Source organism: Desmodus rotundus, chromosome 1, assembly GCF_022682495.2.
Source record: "Desmodus rotundus isolate HL8 chromosome 1, HLdesRot8A.1, whole genome shotgun sequence".
Lineage (NCBI taxonomy): Eukaryota > Metazoa > Chordata > Mammalia > Chiroptera > Phyllostomidae > Desmodus > Desmodus rotundus.
In genome coordinates, this window is record NC_071387.1 from 111651393 (window position 1) to 111660254 (window position 8862).

Sequence of the window (8862 nt, forward strand, 5' to 3'; positions counted from 1 at the left end):
TCAAGCTCAAAGTAAACAAAAACGGAATGAAATCAACTTATGGTTGTAAAGTGTGTATGGTTGTAAAGTGGAATTCAAAAAACCTGGCTCCAAAAGCTAGCACAACCAACTGACAGTCTGAACAGTTTGGGGGAAGTTATCCTTACTCCTTAAACAATAGTTTCCTACTCTCTAACGCGGGAAGAATGATTGCAATTTCACAGAACTTTGCGGAGAATTAAGTGAGATGAGGTATAGGAAGTGACTACTCAAACCTGGTCAGTCTCCTCCGCTCCTCCTCTGTTTTCACAGGGGGCAAGATGATTGAGTACAGGACCTGCTGAGTTCATATCTTTGTTTTCCCAGGGCCTGGAGTTTAGTAGGTGTTTTGAGAATATTTAATAGAAGGATGAGTGACTAGCCAATTGAGAGGCGCTGGGTTGCATCCTTCCTCTTGGTTTGGGAAATTATGTCTTAGGATATGATGATCTCAGTGGGCTGAGGTCTTACTACTCCGAGACTGGTCCCTGGCTCAGAAGCACGGCCATCACCCTGGGGGGATGGTTAGAAATGTAGACTCTTAGGCCCACCATAGTCCTACTGAGTCAGAATCTGCCTTTAAAAAATATATTTATTTACTTAAAATTTATTTTTTTACTTAAAAAATTTAGATATAATTGACATATAAACATTATATTAGTTTTAGTTGTACCCCATAATGATTTGGTATATTGTAAAATGATCACCACAATAATTCCAGCTAAAATCCATCACCATACATAGTTATATTTTTTTTCTTGTGCTGTGTTTTAAGGAGATCTTGGGTGATCAGTGTGCACATCAAAGTTTAAGCAGAGCTGGATTAGAGTCCTTGATTATGATGCCAAGAGTGTGAGCTGGTTTTTCATATCAACTCTGCTGATAACAGACCAACTTGACCTTGCATTTGGTTTTGGAGGGATCTGGGTGTGGGAACATGGATGAATCAGTGCTAACCAATTCCTCCCACTGTGGGATGGGGGAAACAATGCCATTCATGACAGGTCATTGGTGTCATATTTGCCCCTTCATCTAGTGTGTGGTAATACCCTCTTAAGTAATATATGTACAACTAGATCAGTAAAAAAGTATGCCAGTAACAGAGCTATCAGCCCATTCCTATATAGTCCTTGCAGCAACCCATTTGACACCTGAGGCTCTGGGAGGTCGAATCAGTTGTCTAAGGTCACAAGGAGAAACTGAGAGCTGAGAGTCAGGCTCAGAGCATCTGATTCTTAAGCCTCTCTCTTAACAGTTGTGCTACCCTCCCTCCTGGCCAGCCCTCCACACTGATGCCAGACACCTTCTTAAAGTACAGCTGGGGAGAAATCTGCCAAGCAGCCCGATGTTTTTTTTTTTCCCTGTGTGGATCAGCACTGCAAGAAGGCAGATACCCCAACCCAAGAAATGCCTTAGTTGGAATAGAAGACCTCCTTTGTCCAGCCCAGTCGACCTGCCCTTACTTCCTCTGCTCTTGCCCTCCTTTGCACACTCCATGCCTCAGCAGTTTCCTGATCAGCCTGTACTGTCTCATGCCTCTGCAAGTTTGTTCAAGCTGGTCCTTCCACATGGGGGACTTCCCTCCTGTTGTCCCCCTGGTTGGCAAATGTGTGAAGGCATTAAGGGTCTCTTTCCCAAAGATGCTCTCCCTGATGTCCCCAAATAGAACTGAGTTCTTTCTCCTTGGAGCTCTCCATAAAAACAGGTTTCACACTGTAAAAGAGAGTGATTTGTTTCTAAGCTCCTCCTCCCTGCTGACCTGTGTGCTCGAGGAATAAGAACCCAGGAGAAGCAGTGCAGTAAAGAGCACAGTGTTGGAACCAGACTTGTCAGGGCTCAAATCCTGAAGGCTGCATGACTTAGGGCAAGGTCATTAAACTTCCCTGAGACTCAATTTTCCCTTCTGCAAAATGGAGGTAATGAGTATCTACCTCTTCAGGTTTTTATGAGTATTAAATGAGTTCATAGGTATAAAATGCTTAGAACATGTCTGGCATGTAGCAGGGGGGGTTTCTTTTTTGTTGTTTGTTGGTTTGTTTGTTTTGTGTGGCTTTTTTTTTTTTTGAAAGAGAGAAACATCCATGTGAGAGAGAAACATTGATCAGTTGCCTCCTGCACGTGCCCCGGCCAGGGACAAAAGCCACAGCCTAGGCAGGTGCCCTGATCAGGAATCGAACATACAACCTTTTGGTTTATAGGACAACATTCCAACCACTGAGCCACACCAGCTAGGGTACACAGGAGGTTTTATATAAGGCTTGTTACATAAAATTTTTTTTCCATCTTCACATCCCAGACACCTATAAAGTGAGCATTCAGAAAGTGATTTTTGAATAAATGAATGAATGAATGAATGTCTTGGGTGGGGGGCTACCTTGATTGGCTCTCTCTGTGGCCAGGAAACTTTTACACAACTTTTAAAACTTTAAAAGTGGAAAAGTGTTTGCAAAACAGTCTCTGGCTCCACCTTAGTATTTCTAATTTCTTCCCATAAATCTTCCTAATCCAACAACCTGCCTTTTCATCACTTCATTTTCTCTTCCTGTTTGTTGACTAATGATGGTATCAGTATGTTCTTACCATAATCCCTCGCATTTTCCTAAATTTGTTATAAAAACATGCAATTTGTGGAGAGACTCTTTTATTCGGTAACATGCACATGGAGTGGGGTGAGCAGAGTGTTGACTGCAGGGGCTCCTGAAAAATAACAGGCAGGCTCTGCTGGCCTGTGCACAGGTATCTCGCTCCACTGAACAGCTGGCCTTTATTTCTGTCCATGCTGCCTCTCTTTTCATTTTGAAGGGAAGACAACCTGTCAAAGCAAAGCCAAGAGCCTTGTTCCCTGCAAGGATTTGAAAGGGCAGAGCTTTTATTTTTCTTTGCTTTTTTGTGGTTCTCTGAAGAAACACAGACCTATCTTAGTGTTTGGGAAGGGACGATACAGCTTGATGGTTAAGTACACATCTGGGTTTGAAACCCAAATCTGCTACTCACTAGCTATGCAATGCAGCGTTGGGTAAGTGTCAGAATCTCTGTAAGCCTTGAGGTTTTTTCCCTTAAACTGGAAAATGCTTCTAAGTTTTTTAAAAAACAAACTAAATAAGCTAATTTATACAAAGGTCTAGCACTATGCCTTACCCATAGTCAGAACTCAATCATATTATTTTGTAAATATATATATATATATATATATATATACACACACACATACACACACATATATATAATTATATAGAAATAGATATGTTCTGTATATAGGTATATGATGTATATTAGATATATTTCTCTCTATATAGAATCACATGTCCTGTTTGATATCACTTTTTAAAAATATATTTTATTAATTATGCTATTAAAGTTGTCCCAATTTTTCCTCCTCTGCCCCCCTCCACCCGGTACTCCCATTCCATCTAGCACTCCCCCCACTTAGTTCATGTCCATGGGTCATACATATAAGTCCTTTGGCTTCTCCATTTCATTTACTGTTTTTAATGTCCTCCTCTCTTTTCTGTACCTACCAATTTGTCCTTCTTAATCTCTACACCTTTTCCCCCATTCATCCCCTTCTTCCTCCGAACTGATAGCCCTCCAAATGATCTCCATATCTATGATTCTGTTTCTGTTCTGCTTGTTTGCTTAGTTCTTTTTAGATTCAGTTGTTGGTCATTGTTCATTTGTTGCCTTTTAATGTTCATAGATTTGATTTTCTTTTTCCTAAATAAGTCCCTTTAACATTTTATGTAACAATGGCTTTGTGATGATGAACTCCTTTAGCCTGACCTTGTCTGGGAAGCACTCTATTCTGCCCTTCCATTGTAAATAATAGCTTTGCTGGATAGAGTAATCTAGGTTGTAGGTCCTTGCTTTTCATCACTTTGAATACTTCTTGCCTGCAAAGTTTCTTTAGAGAAATCAGCTGACAGTCTTATGGGAACTCCTTTGTAGGTAACTCTCTGTTTTTCTCTTGCTGCTTTTAAGATTCTCTCTTTCTCTTTAACCTTTGGCATTTCAATTATGATGTGTCTTGGTGTGGTCCTCTTTGGGTCGAACTTGTTTGGGACTCTCTGTGCTTCCCGGACTTGTGTGTCTATTTCCTTCACCAAATTATGGAAGTTTTCTTTCATTATTTTTTTCAAATAAGTTTCCAATTTCTTGCCTTTCCTCTTCTCCTTTTGCTATCCATATGATTTGGATGTTGGCACATTTGGAGATGTCCCAGAAGGTCCTTATAGTATCCTTATTTTTATTAATTCTTTTATGCTTTTTGCTGTTCTGGTTGAATGCTTATTTCTTCCTTATATTCCAAATTGTTGACTTGAATCCTGACTTCCTCCCTTCCACTGATGTTTCCCTGTAGAATTTTCTTTATTTCACTTAGTGTGACCTTCATTTCTTCCTTTAATGTTATTGCTGTATTCAATGAGTTCTTTGAGGATCCTGATCACCAGTGTTTTAAACTCTGCATCTGATAGGTTGATTATCTCCATTTCATTTAGTTCTTTTTCTAGGGTTTTGTTCTGTTCTTTCATTTGGGCCATGTTTCTTTGTATATTCTATTTGGGAGTCTCACTGTGTTCATTTCTGAGTATTAGGTAGAGCTGCTTTGACTCCCTGTCTTAGTAGTGTGTTCTGTTGTAGAAAAGCCACCTGTAAATTGTGTGGGGTGAAGCCTTAAGTACTCACAAGCACAAGGAAACCCACTTTACTGCTTTGTGGCTCTGTGTGGGGGAGGGTTCAGAGAGGGGACAATGCTACTGCCTGGCTTCTAGAGGTTTGTCTGGCACTTGCCCCATTTCCAGTCACTTCCCCCACTTCCCATATGTGACTGGTATCCTTCCAGCTGTTTCCCTAGTGGTGAATCCCAGAGTGGGTGGGCTCATGTACATTCTAAGTGCATGTGGGTGCTTTAAGCTGACTCCTGAAAATCCAGCAGTTTCTTCCACAGCCCCAACCCCCACTGGTTTTTACAGCCAGAAATTACGGGGATTTATCTTCCTGGCACGGGAACCCTGGGCTGTGTGGTCTGGCCTGGGGCTGGGATCGCTCGCTCCCAAGGTGTCCCTCCTGATTTTTATCCACCATATGTGAATGTGGGATCATGCGTTCCACCACTGCCACCTCTTCTCCATGCCACACTGCATCTCCATGGCTCTGTCTCTGTGTCTCTTTCCCTCCTACCCATCTGGATGAATGTGGCTTCTTTAAATCTTTGGTTGTCGGACTTCTGTACAGCTTGATTTTCTGATGGTTCTGAGTGTTATTTTTTTTGAGATCTAGTTGTAATTTTTTCTATGGTTGCATAAGGAGGCGAAGCATGTGTACCTATGCCTCCATCTTGACCTGAACTGATATCACTTTTCAATCAATTCTGTTTCTCTTTGATTCAAATACATTTTGCATAACAAGTGCACACTATATGTTTGAACAGATGGATGGATAGATGAATAAATTCATGAAAGAAACTGTTTTACCTTGCACATATGTACAATCTCAGTCAGAATGAACTAAGTTACACTTTAGAAACAGAAAACCCCACATCCCCACAGCCTGAACAGAAGTCCGTCAAGGATCAGCCAGGGCTTGTGCTTCTGTCTGCGGCACTCAAATAGATGGGGCAGCCGCTCTGGAGTGTTGCCAGCACCATGGTAAAGGAAAAGTGCATGGAAAATTACACTCTGGCTCTTGAAGGTTCCACTCAGAAGCAACATGTTCTATTTCTGCTCACATTTTATTTGACAAAACAAGTCACATGACCACCTCTAACCTCAGGAGGGCGAGGCAGTGCAATTCTCTGTGCAACCTGGGGGAGAACTGGCCACATTTGGTGGAAAGCATCATCTGAATACTAATTCTGCAGGAAAGACTCTAATGCTGAAGAGAACAAAAGTAGAGCAATAGGGCATTTGAGTGATGGGGGAGAGAGAGAATGTAATACTGCAAGAGAATGTATTCAGAAGAAACATTATATGCCATAGACATAAACTCCTATGAGTAAATTCAGAAACAAAGCTTAGGGCTTTTATTCTAAAGCAAGACATGACTATTTCAACATAGACCAAACCAATGTGAGACTCCTAAAGACCATTCAGACCAGACCAGGATAATTCTCTTAGCCACACTGATGGAGAATCCTGTCACTTAGCAAAGAACTGGAGGCTGCGGTCAAGTTTGGAGGAGTCTGGTGAGTATGTTTCTCCTCTGGTAGTGTCCACCTGTCACTGATCCTATATCATAGATAGTTTAATATATACTGTGTGATGCACCCTTATGGCCATAGCAGATTAGACCATTTCATCCAAGATGAATCAGTCTATGGTTCAGGCTGAGCCAATCAGATCTGTTTTTAAACATTCCAAAGAGAAGACATAGAGAACATATTTAGGTCACATAATTTTTTATTGAATGCCCACTTAGGCGTACAGGGCCCCCCAGTCTCGCCTTCACAGTACCATTCTCATGCAGCCTGGCTGTCCTCAACTCCATATCCCTGGCTGTTCACGAGGCTGGCAGGAGTATACGTCCACCAGTTTGGTGGTTCTCATTCCACAGTTGGACTCTATTATTCTTAATTATTTTGTTATTTTAATAAAAATTAAAAATTTTTAATTAAAACTTTTGTCCAGGTCAGTAGCATTCTATAAAGACATCTGACTTGAGAAACCACCTGCTGATTATTTCAGCGCAGGGACCCAGAGGAGGGAAAACCAGGACATCCTACTCAGTCCTACCCCTCTTTGCAGAACTCTGCCTTTAGTCCACGCCCAGTGCGGTATTCCATGCACACGAGAGAGTTCCGGGGTTCATACCCCTCTACCCCGCCTGTCACAAAGCACATGTGAACACAACTGCTGGCAGACTCTGTGGGCATGTGAGGAACTCTCAGAGACAGACGCTGAAATCGCTTATGCAAAATCCATTAGAGTGAACCCTCCTGGTGATTGGCAATTGGCATAAGCTTCTGCCCCAGATTTTTAGGGGGGTTCAACCTAAAAATAGTCTGGCTTTTTGTCCCCACAGGCACTTATTTTTCGGCAGATTGTACATCCAATTTTTGGTCTAGAAAACACTGTCATTTTACATATACTGTATATTCTCATGTGCTCTGGAGACAGTTCCTATCCATCTGGATCAGGTCACTTTCACAGAGAGAGACCGCCTGTTTTTGCAATTGTATGAGAATAAATTAAATTACAGAAGGGGAGAGAGAGAGGGAGAAGAAAGAAGAGAAGAAAGAAAAAAGAGAAAAGGTAAGGGAAGGAGGGGAAGGATTAGGCCAGGGCAACCCTCCCAGTTTAATGACTTTCAAATTTGTTGAAATAGTCACCTTACCGTGACTATTGGCCCATACAATGGTTTCTTAAAGATCCAGAAATTGCCACCTGATTAAAATCTTCTATTTCCAGCCAGGGCCATCAGTGAAAAGACTGACAGTTAATGATATTCACAGCAGCTGGAATCACTAGGTCATGCTGCACAAAGTGTCTTTATTTCTCCCTAGTGCTTGGCACATAATAGATGCCCATTAAAAAATGGATGACTCAGTTTCTAGTTTGCATGTTAGTTTATTTTGTTCATTAGATTCCATATATGAGTAAAATTATATGGTCCTTGCTTTTCTCTGGCTCATTTTACTTAGCATAATGCTCTCCAGGTCCATCCATGTTGTCACAAAGGGTAAGATTTCCTCCTTTTTTTTTTTAACCACCAAGTAGTATTCCCTTGTGTAAATGTACCACAGCTTTTTTATCCACTTACCTACTTACTGATGGGCACCTGGGCTGCTTCCAAATCTTGGCTATTGTAAATAATGCTTCAATAAACAAAATAGAAAGAGACCCATAGATATAGAGAGTGGACTAGACTAACAGCTGTCAGAGAGGAGGAAGGTTGCAGAGCTGGGTGAAGGGATTGAGCAAAAAAACCTCCTAGACACAGATAACAGGATGGTGGTCAGCAGAGGGGAAAGGGGGTGGGGGAGGTAGAAGAAGGTAAAGGGGGGATAAATGGTGATGGAAGGAGACTGGACTTGGGGTGGTGAACACACAATACAATATACAGTTGATATATTATAGAATTTTACACCTGAAACCTATATAACTTTATTAACCAATGCCACCCCCAATAAATTCAATAAAAAATAGAAACAGAAATATTTAAAAGCCTGATGAGTCGGATATCAAAGTGTTAAACAGAATCTTTGGGTTAATGAGGCAAACCCCACTACAGACTCTCCTTTCTGTCTTTGGCATTTTCTGTTTGTGTGTGGTTATTCTTGACTCCTGCGTCTTTCTGTCCTGGATTCTTGACTAAGATCGCTGTTAGATCTCTGTGAGCTTACTGGTCAGTGAATCCCGTTGTGGTAGTCATGGCTCTTTGGGGTCTTGGGAACAACCAGAGGAAGTAGGTCAAAGGCCATTGTGGCCGGAAAGGGGGAGTTCATTCCATGCAGAGACTCTGCCAGGCAGACAGACAGTCTGTGGTCTCCATGGCTGGGTTAGAGATAAGCATTTCTGATGAAGGCATTTGTAAATCACAGGAAGCCCCAGCACAGCATACACGGTCTTCTCTCAGGAGCAGTCCTCCTCAAAACGGCAGCCCTCCCTTCACCCACCTACCATCACAGGAACGTGGGTGGGGAGAATATTAGGGAGGTGGGTAAATAGGGTCAGGAATGTTTAACTTCTAAGCTCTGTTTCCATCATAACTGGAGATCTTTTATACTGTCTACTTGGTTTGTTAGCCCTGATGGACCCAGATATTAGAGAACATCACAGTACAAGCAACCACAGAATATTAAAATTATTTCAATTTTAAATTTAAAATTGTTCCCAACATCAGGAGAAG